This window comes from Mirounga leonina, unplaced genomic scaffold, assembly GCF_011800145.1.
Source record: "Mirounga leonina isolate KUSES-001 unplaced genomic scaffold, KU_Mleo_1.0 Mir_172, whole genome shotgun sequence".
Classification (NCBI taxonomy): domain Eukaryota; kingdom Metazoa; phylum Chordata; class Mammalia; order Carnivora; family Phocidae; genus Mirounga; species Mirounga leonina.
The window spans coordinates 3,935,620-3,952,152 of record NW_023270442.1 but is presented as its reverse complement, the minus strand read 5'-3'; the positions used below and the strand labels follow the sequence as shown (position 1 = coordinate 3,952,152).

Below are 16,533 nucleotides of genomic sequence, written 5' to 3'. Positions count from 1 at the left end.
GAAGGTATAATGAAAACTCTCATGGATCTACTTTCTGTTTTTACAGATATATGATTTCTCCTATTGTTAGCTTCATAGGTACCCCACAACTTCAGAGGAAATGGGCTCATCTAATTCCTGAGGCATTCTGAGAATCTCAGCCTTATTCAGAGTTTCCCATAATGTCAATTTATTTATTTATTTTCTTTCTTTCATCCCTTTGCTTTTCTGTTTCCAATTTCTGTTTTCACTTCTTACTGTATTGGTCATTTAAGTTTATTTTTATTGTTTAAACCCACTATTTTCATGTAAGGTCATTTTAAAAAGCATCCGTAGACTGGTGTGTTCATTCCAGAATGTTTCATGCCCTTACACATATTCTTATGTTTTCCTGACTTTAAAACTAATAAACTACCTTATTCTGAGATAATACCGACATACAGCAAAAGGAGATTTTTGTGAGATAAAAGATACTTCTTACCATAAAGAACAGTTATTAATTCATTGGGAGAATTAACTTCAATTGCATTTTCATGCTTTCCTAAAGTCTAGTGAATTCTAAGGCAAGGCGTATTAATTCATCAGTTGATCCTTTCCTGTGCAGCATGGAGCAATGCTGGAAACACACTTGTGCACCAGACATATCACCACTTCCTTTGTAGAGCTTGCACTGTAGTGTGCTAGACAGTCAAATAAATTATGAAGCGTGTTATAAGTTTTAGAATATGTAAAATGCAGCTTGCCGTGAGTCCATCATAGACTCTGGCCTTCAATCGATTTTAGAGATCAATAAATGCTTAATTATAAAGTAACATTTAAGCAGATACTTAAATGTCAAATCAGAGTTAGTCAATATAAAAGTACGGAAACGCTACTTAAGATAGTAAGTAAAGCAATCCTTGAGTCCAGAAAGAACATACCATATTTTCCCCCAAGGAACGCCTATAAGACTAGATCATGAATACAAATGCATGACAAGGGTGAAAACATGCTGGAAAGGTATGCTGTGAAAATTATGGTATGGAATGATAGCCATAAAATAGATTATTATATTAATAACAGATATGATAATTTAAAGATTTTTTCAAATATGAAGCTCTTTCACTATAATAAGCACAAGGATGATAAAAATATTACTCAATAAACATTGACAGTAAAACAAAAAAACAACGAACAACATTGACAATGTGCAGCTATGAAAAGTGTGAGTTCCTTGGGGAGAAGTCAATAAAAAACAGCAATTATGTGGTCAGACAACAGATTTTGGTGATTTGGGCCAAAATAGTGAAATAAAGAATAGGTGAAACTCTAGATTATGAGAAAATGGAATCCACAGGATCTGTGTTTATTGCAAGTTGGGTGTGACATTAAGGTTGGCTCACAGTTTCTAGTTGAGCAGGGATGAAGACAAAGAGGGTGGGAAGAAGGAGCAGCCAAAGAGACAGGAGGACAGTCAGGAGAATGTAGGGACTATGCCACCTGGTAAGAAGGGGTAAGATGTGTGCTGAAAAATGAAATTAGAAAAGACCTGGAAAATATCCATCTGACTATGTAAGAGCTGATGTCCCCGGATCCACTCAGCGACCAACTGTGAATTCAGTTTTTGCCTCTTATATTTTCTTTTCCCAGTGTGTTTATATTAATACATGAAAGCGCAACATGTGATTAGGAAAATTTAGTAATGTAGAAAAAAGAAATCAGTGCTTGAACACATATTGATGTAAACATCACTTCTACGTGCATATTAGGCAAGTGTGGAAATATTAATATTATTTTGGTTTATTTGTGCATTGATGAAAGTCCTAGCTATGGGTCTAATGAACCCTTCTGTTAACTGATCAGATCTGATAACAGTAAAAGGCTGTGGTTATAGCTTAAATGCTAATATTCCTCTCAGACATTTGAAATCCCATTTAAATGATCCTACCTTTTTGTTTAGAATTATGACAAATAATCAGCTCATTCCTGAGCTCTAGGGAACATTGATTTTCCCTTAAATAGGAAGATTTTTCATATTTAAAAAATAAGACTCCTGAGACATCACTTTAAAGTATGAAAAACTAGAAATGAAATGAGATTTTGTCATTGTTTACAATGAAGTGGGCAGAAATCCTTAGTCATATCAGTAATGGATGCAGATGAAGACAGACATCTGTGATATCAGATTCTCCAAACTGGATTCTACTCTTAGCCAGACACCCCTCCCCTCAAAATCTAAGTAGGACATTTATGAATAGATGGTGAAGCATGACAGGATGATACTTTAATTGTCTCAATATTTCACTCCTAAATTCAGTATAGAGTGTGACTGGGCTGTGATGGTGTGTGGAGTGGCCTCGTGTTTTGCAGGCAGTATTAACATCAGTAGGCGGCTTTGCCTTCATCTATCCCAAACCCACAAACTTAAAATGTGGGTCGAAACCCATCACTGGAAAGGCAACAAATCCTTAATACATATAACATCCAAAAGGCCTTAGGATAATGTGAGTACATACCACGTGCCTTCAACTCAACCTCACTGAAAAAATTCACTTTAGAAAGAGAAAATACCTAAATCAAGGCAGAGAAAAATGCATAGATGCTGACCCATTATTATTATTTTTTTAAAGATTTTATTTATTTGACAGAGAGAGACACAGCGAGAGAGGGAACACAAGCAGGGGGAGTGGGAGAGGGAGAAGCAGGCTTCCCGCAGAGCAGGGAGCCCGATGTGGGGCTCGATCCCAGGACCCTGGGATCACGACCTGAGCTGAAGGCAGAAAGCTTAACGACTGAGCCACCCAGGCGCCCCGATGCTGACCCATTATTAATGCTGAGTGATACAATAGGTGAGAAATAAAATAGGAACCTTTAAGTGTAAGCTAAACCGTATCCTCACCAAGTGACTGGCAGATTGGTTGATATATATATATTTTTTTCTTCTTAAGTAACCCCAATAGGGTCAACAGCTGAGCTCATTGTCTTCTAGGAGTGTGGTTAATATCTCTCTGCCTTAGGGGCATAAGAAACATGGAGTGTCAAAGAAATCATATACTTTTTTGATACATTTCTTTGTCAGAATCATTGTTTCTTTTTTATTCAGAATCAATTTTGCTTTCACCTCCCTCTCCCCACAACCCTGGAAAAGCCTGGGAGATGAATTAGAGAAAAATCATGAACAAATTAATCCTAAAGCCTATTTTAGGGAAGACAGGCAGCTATTTTAAAAGTTACATAGTGTAGGTCAGGTAAAAACAGAACCAAAGAAGACCTTTACTAAGTCAATTTCCTGTCCCCACAAAGAAACAAGTTTTATAAAATGTTTCTCCTTGCTTAGTACTAGTAGATACACACTGAAGGTCTCCAATTACTCAGTCTATCTTAAAATTCTGCTTCATTAATAAATCTACTTCTTCATTTCTAAAGTTGTACTACTCCAAACTGTCTCTCATTGTGTCTTAGGTTTTTAAAGTGTCAGAGAAAAAAAGGAAAACAATTTTCTCTTCTCTAAGGAGTTAATTACTTTTTTTTTTAACCTTTCATTCTCTTCTCAAACCACTGCACTTTGAGTTTCATCTTCCCCTTGTCACCAAGATTATTGTTTTTTGATCACCAGTAGCTTCCATGTTGACAAATCCCAGTGGCCTTGTTTCTGATACAATATTAGTCAACCTTCCACTATTATTGATGCAGAAAATAGTTCATATGTTCTTGAAATATTTTATCTACTTCTGAGATACCAAAATTGTGCCTTCCCTTGCTATCCTTCTCAATGTTTATTTTCTTTTAAGAAAATTTGAAATATATATGTATATATACATACACACAAACACACAAATATCTACAAGCACATTAATATTACTTTGCTATGACAGCTGAGCATACTTTACAGCCCTTAACATTACTCTGTATAGAATACAAATTACCCTTGGGGCACCTGGGTGGCTCAGTCGTTAAGCGTCTGCCTTCGGCTCAGGTCATGATCCCAGTGTCCTGGAATTGAGCCCCGCATCGAGCCCCGCATCGGGCTCCCTGCTCAGCGGGAAGCCTGCTTCTCTCTCTCCCTCTCCCACTCCCCCTGCTTGTGTTCCCTCTCTCGCTGTGTCTCTCTCTGTCAAAAAAATAAATAAAATCTTAAAAAAAAAAAAAAGAATACAAATTACCCTTATCTGAATTAACGTGCATTAAAAAACAAACTTAATATATTGGAGAATAGAGGAATTGTAAATCAGTGGGAAAGAAGCTAGAGTAGAAGCAACAACAATCAGCTCAGGAGATATTGTCTACATTTGTTTTCTACCTTTATAAAACTAGAGCCTGCTAATAATCTTAAATTGTTAAAGTAATATAGTTTTGCCTAATGCCATTGGTCACAATACCAGGAGATAATTGCTATTAAGTTAGCCTTAATTTCCCATTTGGAAGGAAACATGTTAATTCAATTGTATCCTCAGTTTTTAATTAGGTTGTAGGGATCTAAAATTCTCATTCAAGTTATCTGAGGTGCTTTAAAAAAAGTTTTGAGTTATCTTCATATCTGAATATCTAATCTGAAAATAATAAAAACAAAATATTTATTTAAAACCTTAATCCTACTGCTTAATGCATGCAATAAAAGCTAACGTAAAAAGTTAATATTTATCAATAACATTTGAATATTAAAACTAATGATGTAATGTATGGTGGTTAACATAACATAATAAAAAAAGAATAATTCTACAAAAAATTATATTTCTTTTAACTTTCAAAATGAACTTTAAAGCCAAGGGTATAAGAATCTTGAATTTCTTTGCTAGAAGACTTTTTTTCCTCAAAGATTCCTTTTAGTCTTTCTTTGGGGTTTAGGGTCTCTGATTTTAGATTTCATTTGCTTACTTCTTTTAGAGATGGGGAGAGAGAGAGAGTGCAAGTGGGAAGAGAAGCAGAGGGAAAGAGAATCTGAAGCCGACTCCTCTCTGAGTGCGGAGCCCCACGTGGGGTTCAGTCTTACCACCATGAGATCATGACCTGAGCCAAAACCAAGAGTCAGACACTTCACTAACCAAGCCACCCAAGTGTCCCAGGATCTCCAATTTTAAACATAGTCACTCACTTCCACATGCTGTCAAGAGGATTTCTCCAGTAATGGTCTTTGACTAAGTTGGTTTGTAGTCTTCAGGTACAGTATACAGTTAGTAAGCTCCCCATATGCAGTCTCCTTATCAAGGACTTTATTCACTGGTGGGCAGATATTAAACACAGCGGTTGGCTCATGTGTCTACAGTCTTGCAGAAAATGATGCACTCTGTGAAGATTTGAGTAGCAGGGTCAGAGAATGCAGAGAATGAGGCATGACAGGGTTTGTAACCTCCAAACTAAATTGGTTTGTATACAGAAAGGGGTTGGGTCTTCACATGCATATGTCATGCTTTAAGTATGTGATACCTCAGGAAGCTGCAAGGGATAAGACGGTTGGTAGAAGCCCAGCCTGTGAACCAGAGGTAGCAAGGAGATTCTACCTGTATGTCAAAAAAATTAACAAAGTAAAAATGTTGATTCCTTTCACCAACACAACAGACCCAGGTCTGTGATCCATTTGCATTTCATGTTTCTCTTTATACTGCTTGGTAGAGAGTGTGTTTTTGTTTGTTTGTTTGTTTGTTTTGTTTTTTTGTTGTTGTTTTATTTTCTCTTGCACATTTATCTCTTTCAGCCAGGAAAATCTTTTTTTCATCCTCATCACTGATTGCTTGCTCCTCCCTATCCCAAGCTTGTTCTGGATGCTGTATGCTTCTTATGCCCCTTTTCTTTTATTAAAAACAGAAAATTCAATACTTCCATTTTTTTATAGCTTCTCTTACACTTCTAGTTTTAGGGGACATGGGAGCCATGATTGCATCATTTCCTGCTATTCCTGATGCCCAGAAACAGATAGACATAAACATAGAAATAGGGACAAATGGATTATATAGGGAAGCAAAGTCCACAGACCAGCCACTCATTAAAATGTGTAGCAAGTTTTCATCATTTGACTAAGGGGTGTTCTTTCCAGTCATTTTTTATCAGCTCCAACATGAGGCGACGGTGATAGCCAAGGCAAGGCAGGGTAGAGTAATAGATGATGCTCTGCTATAAGAGAACCAAGAATTCCAACAGAAGGTAGTAGTGGGGAAGCTAAGGGCGAGACAAAATATTTAGCAGCCATGAGCTAGTTTTAAGACAGAGGATGAGATCCAGAGCACATGAAGCTATAGGGAACCTGGGAAATATCTCGGATATTCAATAGAGACACAAAATGGGTACATCTTGTATGGACTATCTCTCAGCTGTAAGAGGAAATACAGACATGCAAGTCTGAACAGTGCTTAAAACCCACTCTGAACAGAGTTCAATCTATATTGTGTCTATTGGGGGAAAATAATCCCAATAAAGATTTTGTAAAAATCTGAGATTTGAGCAACTGATTCTAAAATGTAAAGGGTAAGCTTAAATATGAAAAAAATTGGGGAATTTATAGGATCAGGTTTGCTGACATATAATGAAGCTATAATAACTAAAACAATGTAGTTATGGATGTAAGGATAGACAAACAAATGGAACAGAATAGAGAATACAGAAACAGAAGGCTGAAAATATGGTCACCTAATTTACAACAGTTACCATTTCATTTCAGTTTCAGTAGTTTGCACTGGATATATTGGCTATCCTTGTTTGAAAACTATGAACCTTAATTTTTGACTCATACTGCACACAAAAATTAATTTCAGACGTTTGGTAAACTTAAAACAGAAATGTATAACAATAAAGCTTACAGAATAAATATAAAGAATATCTTTATAAACTTGTAGTAACTTCAGATAAGGTTTTCTTAAATAGAATGTCAAAAGCATTACCTGTGAAAAAAAATCAAAATTAACCAAATACAGTCAAGAACTTCTCTTCATGAAAATATCCAATTAAAATAATGAAAACCAGTCATGAGGAGTATTACCCTTTCTGAAAATACATGCATTTTTTCTAAACATATATCTGTTGCTGTGTAAAAACGTATTTTAAAAACCCTAATGTACATGAGAAAAAAAGCAAAGATAATAAAATGAGAGAGAAAAAGGCATTCAGGAAAATACTATTTCAATAGTCAATAAACATATAAATTTGTTTTCTGTATAACTTTTTCTTTCAGTAGACTTTGTTTCAGTGTAACTTTTCTTTAGTAAATGCAAATTAAAACCAACATGAGATACTGCTACATGAATACCAGATTAATTAGAATTCAAAAGACAGGAAATTCTAACTTTTGATGAGAGTATGGAAAAACTTGATAACTGAGCTTTCAGACAATGCTGGTAAGATTGTAAATTAGTGCAATCATGTCAGAAAACACTTTAGCATTAAGTATATTCATGACCTATGACCCTGAATTTTTCATAATAGAACATCTAACAGATATGAGCGCAGCAATATGCCCACTGAAAGACATACACACCTATTTCTTTCTTTTATTTTTTATTTTTTTAAGATTTAACTATTTATTTGAGAGAGAGAGAGAGCACAAGCATGAGTAGGGGGACGGGCAGAGGGAGAAGCAGACTCCCCGCTTAGGAGGAACCCTGATGTGGGGCTGGATCCCAGGACCCTGGGATCACGACCTGAGCCAAAGGCAGACCCTTAACCAACTGAGCCACCCAGGTGCCCCATACACCTATTTCTTGAAAACTTTATATACAGTACTACAAAATTAAACCTGATTCCAAATACCTTTATCAGTTGAATAAATAAATGTTTGTATATTTATACATTTAAATACAACATAGCAATAAGTAGAAAAATAGCTACACACAGAACACAGATACAATGTCAAATGGGAAATGTAAGAAATTCCAGATCAGGGTGCCTGGGTGGCTCAGTTGGTTGAGCGACTGCCTTCGGCTCAGGTCATGATCCTGGAGTCCCGGGATTGAGTCCCGCATCGGGCTCCCTGCTCGGCAGGGAGTCTGCTTCTCCCCCTGACCCTCCCCCCTCTCATGTGCTCTCTCTCAAATAAATAAAATCTTTAAAAATAAGTAAATGAAAGAAAGAAAGAAAGAAAGAAAGAAAGAAATTCCAGATCAGGAAAAACTAATCTGTGCTGACAGAAATAAAAATAGTCATTATCCTCACTAGGGGAATTGATAGTACCAATGACAGGGCATCGGATAGGATTCTGAACTACGAAGATGTTCTATTATTTGATGGAAGTCTGTGAGGGGTTACATGAGTATATATATCCAACATCAAACCATACACCTAAGATTTGAATACTCGTGTAAATGCCACATATGAATTGAGAAACAACAACAACAAAAAACTTGAAAATCTTATGCTTCCCTTGGATTAGTGAGACTATGATCATTATTTGAATTAAATGTAGCTAGCCTGGTTTCTTTCTCCTTTCATCACATGCAATAAGCCACTAAACCCTGAATCCTGGGGGAATAAAAGTTTTGTCTGCTTTTTTCCTTGATGCATTTAGTAGCAGTTATTTAGTAGTAAAATGTAACAGGTATTATAAAATGAGTGTTTTCATGACTCAGTTTTTTGGAAGAATAACTATTTGTTAAACCACCATTTCACTCTATATAGTGTAAATATTAATAACTTCGGAGGTATTTAAAAAACACATTATTTCAAGAGTTCAAATTCACCCCTTTATTAAGTCTGTGAATTTAAAAGCATACAAAAATCCAGACAGTTACCTTAATTCTGGTTAAGTAACTTTCATATTACCTACCTATTTGATAAACTATCCTTCAATATCAAAATTAGTATCTTTTCACAATTTGGGATAAGTTTTCTGTATAGTAAAATTGAATATGTTTGCATGAACTTTGAACATCTATTATTGTCGAATTTTTTCTTATGAAATTCGCATCAAATTTAAGGTTCACAATATTCAAAGTCTGGGGTATAAAAGATGAGAATGAAGGAATTCCCCAAACTTCCCCAATCTAACAGTCCCCCATAAAGCAGGCACTCTAGACCACACTCCACAGATCTATAACAATGACTGCAGAGAAGTCCAGGGCTGTCTTATGTATATTCCTTAAGCTCCCCCTGAACTATAGGAACAATGTCCCTCAGTGTGAAAATGCCTACCAGTGTGACCGTTCCACATACACTTCTCTCAACAACGAGCTACAGAAAGAATATAAAATAGGAAAGTAGAAATCTTTAGGTGGGTGGGGTTAAATTGCACCTTAAAAGTGGAAAAAAAAGTCAATCAGTAATCTTCCCTTTGAGCTGTACATATGCTACTGTTCCTTGCCAAATCATAAGGATTTAATTTTCTCCAATAACATTTCAGGACTGGATGCGACATTATTTAGCAAATTTGGCAATTCTCATGTGATTTCCAGTGATTCATCTCTAACTCAAAAACTTATGCTTACACGCATCTCATTGGTAGATTTGTCTCTGATCTGTTCTCACACAAGTGCTATTTTAATTTTTACTTGAATGTTTTCTCCCCATGTTTTAATTTCAGACTTAAAGGGTACTGACTAATTTTTCATCTTTGTTATCTTCCTCTGAGATATCCTTACCTGCAGTGTCCAGATGACATCTTTTATTGAGAACAACAGGTGTATCATATGCTCTTATAGCCTGCAGTGGGATTTATTTATTTATTTTTTAAAGATTTTATTTATTTATTTAAGAGAGAGAATGAGATAGAGAGAGAGAGCATGAGAGGGGGGAGGGTCAGAGGGAGAAGCAGACTCCCTGCTGAGCAGGGAGCCCGATGCGGGACTCGATCCCGGGACTCCGGGATCATGACCTGAGCCGAAGGCAGTCGCTTAACCAACTGAGCCACCCAGGTGCCCTGCAGTGGGATTTAAATAAAAGCCTTTCCAGTGTCATTTGGCAAGTATTCGAGGATGGGCAAATTACAAATTGTACTTGGAATTGACTTCTCCTCCCTCTTAGATTTCCATACTTAATCATCTCACTTCACTACTGGTCACCAATACGCCTTACATAATGCTAATATTTAGCATGTTGCTAAATCCACAGTTAAGGTGTCTTGTATTTCTATGACTCTAATTCTCTCTGAGTCAACCTGTCTGGTAGAGAGGATACATTTAGCTATCTCTGTCCTAAAATTTATGCCTTTCCCTCACTACTACTTTGTATGCCTTAAGAGGAATGTGACTATCAGCTGCTCAAGCTTCCTTGGAGAGTTTGGGGGATGGGAAGAATTTTATCTCCCAGACATATTCAATCAGTCTCACAAGTGTAACAACCTCTACCGCAGAATGTTTTGATAACACTTTCTAGGTGTGCCATTCTGGTTTTTATCTGTGCTCCCACCTCATACCCAGGCAACAACCAGACTCATTCTCATAATTAAAAATATTTTTGGTTTCTTTTACAGTGGTTTATTTCTTGTAGAATTCCTCTTATTTTAGTTCTTTTGCTTTAAAATTACCATCCAATTTAAAATGTGAACTTTATTTTTTTTTTTAAAAAATAGTTTAACTTAGTCTGGGCATAAACACTCAAAACTCCAAGATGGTATCCCATTTTTAGTAAATGTTTCCTATATTCTTTACTATATCCTGTTTTCCATTGTTCTCCTGTGGCAAAGAAAGAAAGAACTAGAGGAAAGGGATGAGGGTGGGGGAAAGGGATAGAGGAAGAGAGGAAAGGAACCCAAAGAAACAGTTGAAACAGAAAAATGTCCATCATTTGACATCAGTTGACAGGGCCCTTTGATGACTGTGACATATATGAGATCATGGACATTGGCAGCATTGGTTTTAAAAGGATTTTAGGAAATAATAGCTATGCAGACCTGTAGGAGTCATGTGCTTCTAATTTCCACTTTTTAGATAGTAAATGGATAAAATTTTATTGTTTCGACCTTTGCTACAATACAATTTTAATATTTGTATGACCCTTATAACATATGGATTTCCAAAAATGAAAATAAACACGATCACTTAAGATAGACCAATTACAAAGTCTTTAGTGTCTTAATATCAAAATTAGTTCATTTTATTAAAAGAAATCAATCACTAAGACATTTGGAAAGAATAAAGCAAAAGTCAATAAATCAGTGTCTGCATATAGATATGACTTCAGTTGGAAGATATGTAGCCTGTTTAAAGGGCAAGCCGAGTGATTACCCCATTAATTTGATGAATGTAGACAGTAATTTGTGATGATTTAAGCCTGGAACTTCTATTTTTCTCTCAGATTCATAGGGTTTGTTTTACTTTAATTATTTGGGTCATTACCTTAATTCCACATTTAACATTACTTGTAAAAAGGCCTTCTTATTTCTAAAATGTGGCCTTTTAATGAAGTTCTTTTTGCTATAGACTTTGACCTTTAAGCTTATCATATTATGGCACTGTAGGTAAATAGCCACCCTTAATAATGACATTTGGCAGGACTCCGGAAAGAAGAGTAGCAGGAAAGTAGTGAATTGAGCTTTTTTTTCCTTTGATTTTAAATCTATGTTGCAATGTAACATCATTTCTCCTGCAACTAAGAAAATTATTCATATATATATATATAAATTTCTACCCTCCTTCCACCCTCTTTCCTTCCTCCTCCTTTCTGATATATTTGAAAGTGCAGTGTAGAAAAGACCCAGTTATATATAATTTTGGACTTCTGTTCGCTCATATCTTAATATTTCCTGAGCAGTATTTTAATATACATATTAGTTTATAAATTGGTATTAACAATTACATTTATTTCTTGATCAAGTGTGTTTTAAAATGATACTGAGTCTTCTATTATAAACTAAAACATCTAGATATTTGCAGTCAAAATTAAGAAAAAATGGAATTTAATAACTTAATAACTTAATGAAATGTGAGGTTTGGGGTCAAATTAATAGTCCTTAAAAAAGAAAATTTGCTTTAAATTAAACTCTGTTTTAGGATGGCATACTTATATTATTCTTTAATTCTATTCAATTTAAAATTTTCATCTTAGAAAATTCTTATTGCTTCTACTTTTTCCTTTCTGATTGATTGATATTCATGCTTTGAGAACAAGAATAATGAATTAATTTTTATGTTTAATTCTGATATAATTACCAAGGATAAATTGACAGAAAGAATTAGGATGTCAAGCTTATTAAAGTAAATTTTAGTTTTAAGTTAGCTAAATTCTGGTTTTCTATCTTTATTATGAGACAGAACAGCAGGCATATTTTCTTTAGTGTCATTAAGCAGGATTTTGCAATACCTCAGGAGATGTTTACACTTCAGGGGCCCAAGATGATCATTTTGTTCTATTTTGATGAGAGATTCAGGAATCTTCTGGGAGGAAATTTACTCTGAGTAAAATAAAAGTAAATAAACCTATATTTGATATTGTTACACAGATTATGCATCCTCAAATCCTTGAATTCATCCCAAATATCTTTTCCTCTTGTCTACTAACCCATCATTCCATGGTGAAATCCTAGATCTTGTCCATATCAGTTCTAACACTTCCATGGTGCCCAAGCAACCCACATTCTAGCCTACATGCATGATTTTTTAGTACTTCCCTTCTAATCTAGTATTTCAGTTCCAGAGGGCTTTGTATAAAAATGAAGCCAAACTCAAACACACAAAACTACCAGAATTCTTAGCTTCCTTGCCTCTTGACTGAATGATGAATCATTTGTTGTCCTGAGTAATGCCAGGTGTTCTTGTGTCCTGAATCCAATGGGTGTTTGATTATTTGATCACATTACATATGCAGTTATTCCTGTCTTGTTCAAATCTTCATGATGGTTTTATCTTTAGTGAATTAGTCTCGTCATTGTACAAGCCAGCACGTGAAAAAACAAGAGAAGAAGAAAAAGCAAATCCCCATCCGTTGATGATGAATGGATGAAGATGTGGAATACATATACAACTGAATATTACTCATTCATGAAAACAATAATGAGATCTTGCCATTTGTGATGACATAGATAGACATAGAGGGTATCATGCTAAATGAAATATGTCCAAGAAAGACAAATACCATGATTTCCCTTATATGTCAAATCTAAAAAACAAAACAAATGAACAAACAAGGGACAACCAAAAAAGAGAAAAAGACTCATAGAAAACAAACTAGTGATTGCCACACGGGAGGCAGATGAAGGGATAGGAAAAATAGGTAAAGGAGATGAAGAGGCACAAACTTTCAGTTTTAAAATAAGTCACAGAGATGAAAAGTACACACACACACAAAAGGAAAAAAAAATAGTAGATCTCTCTTACAACTCTACATCTCTTCCAGCTATTGGCCCATATCTCTGCTCATTTTTACAGCTATAATATTTCTATTCTTTTAATTGACTCTGAACAGGGTCCTTGTCGTCATCATTTCTCTCAAGCAGCAATTAACCTCTAAATGTTGAATCTGACTATAATTTCTCAGAAGTCTTGTTATTCTGCACATTTGATACAACTGATTCTCCCAGTTAAGAGAACTTAACCATTTTAACAAAATGCCTCAGTCTAAAGCCCCCTTGTGGCACAAGATATTCCTGCCCATTTATCCCTTTACAAGATACCTTTCCTAAATTCCCTTTTAAGTCTTATAGCTTGAGAGAGCCCTGCCTAGTTATTTTCTATGGTACAAGATATCTGTGCCCACAAGTGCATCTGTGTCAAAAGAAACCCCTCCCCACAGAATAAATAAGAACCATTTAACCACAATGTAGTGTAATCTTGTAAAGAGAGCCTTCATTAATTCTACATAAGTGTGTGTCAAAGACTGCCCAGTATTTATTGATCATTAGCTATCCATGAACTGATAGGCTGAAAACACTTCTCAGTTTTCTTCTGCAATTAGTTTAGTGCCTGATGACTGTGTTCTGATCAATATTACACAGAAAGAAGTATATTTAATCCTTCAGGCCTTGGCATAATGATCCCCACATGCTTTTTTATATTCTCTATTATTTTCATTTTCTTTAGGTAAATACCCAGGAGTGGAATTATTGGATCATATAGTATTCCCATTTTAATTTTAGTTGAAGAATTACTTTTTTTTTAAGATTTTATTTATTTGACAGAGAGAGACACAGTGAGAGAGGGAACACAAGCAGGGGGAGTGGGAGAGGGATAAGCAGGCTTCCCGCCGAGCAGGGAACCCGATGCGGGGCTTGATCCCAGGACCCTGGGATCATGACCTGAGCCGAAGTCAGACGCTTAACGACTGAGCCACAAGGTGCCCCTTCTCTAGCTACACTTCTGAGCATAACATAATGTCTAGAGTTGTTGAATCACTATGTTGTACATGTGCAATGAACATAATGTTGTGTGTCAACTATATTCAAATTAAAAAAATTAAAGATGGCAACATAAAATGAAAGGAGACAGGAGTACATTGCCATTTCTTGGAGAGCCATACAACATATACTGAACTGTGATTTAAAAAATAAATATTTTGGGGTGTCTGGGTGGCTCAGTCATTAAGTATCTGCCTTCAGCTCAGGTCATGATCCCAGGGTCCTGGGATTGAGCCCCGCATCGGGCTCCCTGCTCGGCAAGAAGCCTGCTTCTCCTTCTCCCACTCCCCCTGCTTGTGTTCCCTCTCTCACTGTGTCTCTCTCTGCCAAATAAATAAAATCTTAAACAAATAAATAGATAAATAATAAATATTTTGTTGTTAAGACACAAATTTGGAAGTTAATTAAGTTTCTAAATATATGTCAAGCCTCATACCTGCCTCTGTATGTTGACACTCACATATCTAACTACCATCTGAAATTCTGTTCTTGGAATTCTAATTAGTATCTGCAAATTGAAATAACCAAAATTTAATTCTTGATTTTTAGTTTTGTTCCAAAAAATCAATTGTTCCCACAATATTCCCTCTTTTATTTTTTTTTTTTTTCTGTATGCAGTTTAGTCTAAAAACTTTAAGTCAGCCTTGACTCCTCTTGTGCTCTCATCCTATATTTGGCATAATCAAATTCTTTTGGCTAAACCTTGTAATATTTATAATATTTAGCCAAATACTGTTTCCTTCCCATTGTCATTACCCTAACCATATTACTTCTTACTTAGAACATTGCAATGGACTTCTAACTGATATATTTGTTTTGAATACATCATACATCTGAGCAAACCTCTCTAATGAGTTTTCATCTCATTTTAACTAGCATCCATACCATAGCCTAGAAGCCTATACCTGAAATTAGCCCTGTTCTCCTAAGGAAACATTTGTAGGAGTCACAGGAAAAGATTTTAGGGATGTAAGAATTGGATGCCTGTGTTGTATTAGATGATAAATGTTGGCTTAGGAGGGATGGATAGAAGCAAGAAGTGTGGATTCTTTCACTCTTAAAGATTCTGGTGGACGTGAGTTTCACCTTGCTTCTGAATAGACATTTCCTACAGACACATAATAAGTAATATTGAAGATACTAGTGCAAGGTCTCAACCCTATTTCTAACAAGTGTATGGCATTCTATGTATTGTCCATGATAACCAAGGCCGAGTTAATTACTGCAAAGGCCACAAAAATATCAGTTATCATCATGAAGCAAGGACATTTAGGAGATTTATAACTGGGAAGAAAAAGATTGTAAATCTTTGCATGTGATGCTACAGTTATAAAAACGTATTGAAATCAGAAGAGCGATACATTTTATGAAGATCAGTTTGTCAGCTGGTCAGTGAGATAAGTTGAAAGATTCAAGGCTGATGCCGAGGAAAGAGATAGCAACCTATTGGAGGAATTCAGCTTAGATATAATGAGGATTTAAATCTCTGTAGAGCTATGGTGTTGTAGAGGAGGTGATTAATATGAAAACTATTAATGAAGGAAGATAATCAGAGCTTTATAAATTGGTGGAAGATGAGACATTGGTCAAAAAGAAGGGGCTACAGTAAAAAATAAAACCAGCTTTTGGAAATTTGGTGGCTTGTGTAACCATTATCTGATGTGGAGTCTGTAAGAGGGAGAAAACATTTTCTCATATGTATTTTCAAGGATCATTCTAACTTAGATTGCAAACATCAACTTGGAAATTTAATTGCTGCTCATAATCTAAATTTCAGCAGGGGCAAATGGAAGTTGGTAATATGTACAGTCTGAAAAACATTTTACCCAACATGACTAATTTTTCTTATTGTTCTAACCACATGAGTGAACAGCTTAACACACCACACACACAAAAAAGAAAAACACAGTATCAAGAGAAACATTATCAGGTCCATGATTCTAATAACAGTTGGAGAGTTGTTTTGTCTATAGCTTTTAAATTAAAAATCTAATACCTTTTCATCTTCACTAAAGCACAATTGCTAGGTATAATTGCCCATAATAACTAATTTGGGGAGCGTGCACACACACACACAGACACACACACAGGCTTACATTTAAGAAAGCATTTAGCCTTTTTGAGGAACTTCCATACAGTTTTCCAGAGTGGCTGCACCAGCTTGCATTCCCACCAACAATGTAGGAGGGTTCCCCTTTCTCCGCATCCCCGCCAACATCTGTCATTTCCTGACTTGTTAATTTTAGCTATTCTGACTGGTGTGAGGTGGTATCTCATTGAGGTTTTGATTTGGATTTCCCTGATGCTGAGCGATATTGAGCACTTTT

General features: G+C 35.7%; 1 pseudogene; it reads right to left on the bottom strand.

Annotated features, from left to right (window-relative positions):
- Positions 1-520: 520 nt before the first annotated feature.
- On the bottom strand, positions 521-6,142 carry LOC118018742 (annotated as a pseudogene).
- Between the last annotated feature and the right edge of the window lie 10,391 nt (positions 6,143-16,533).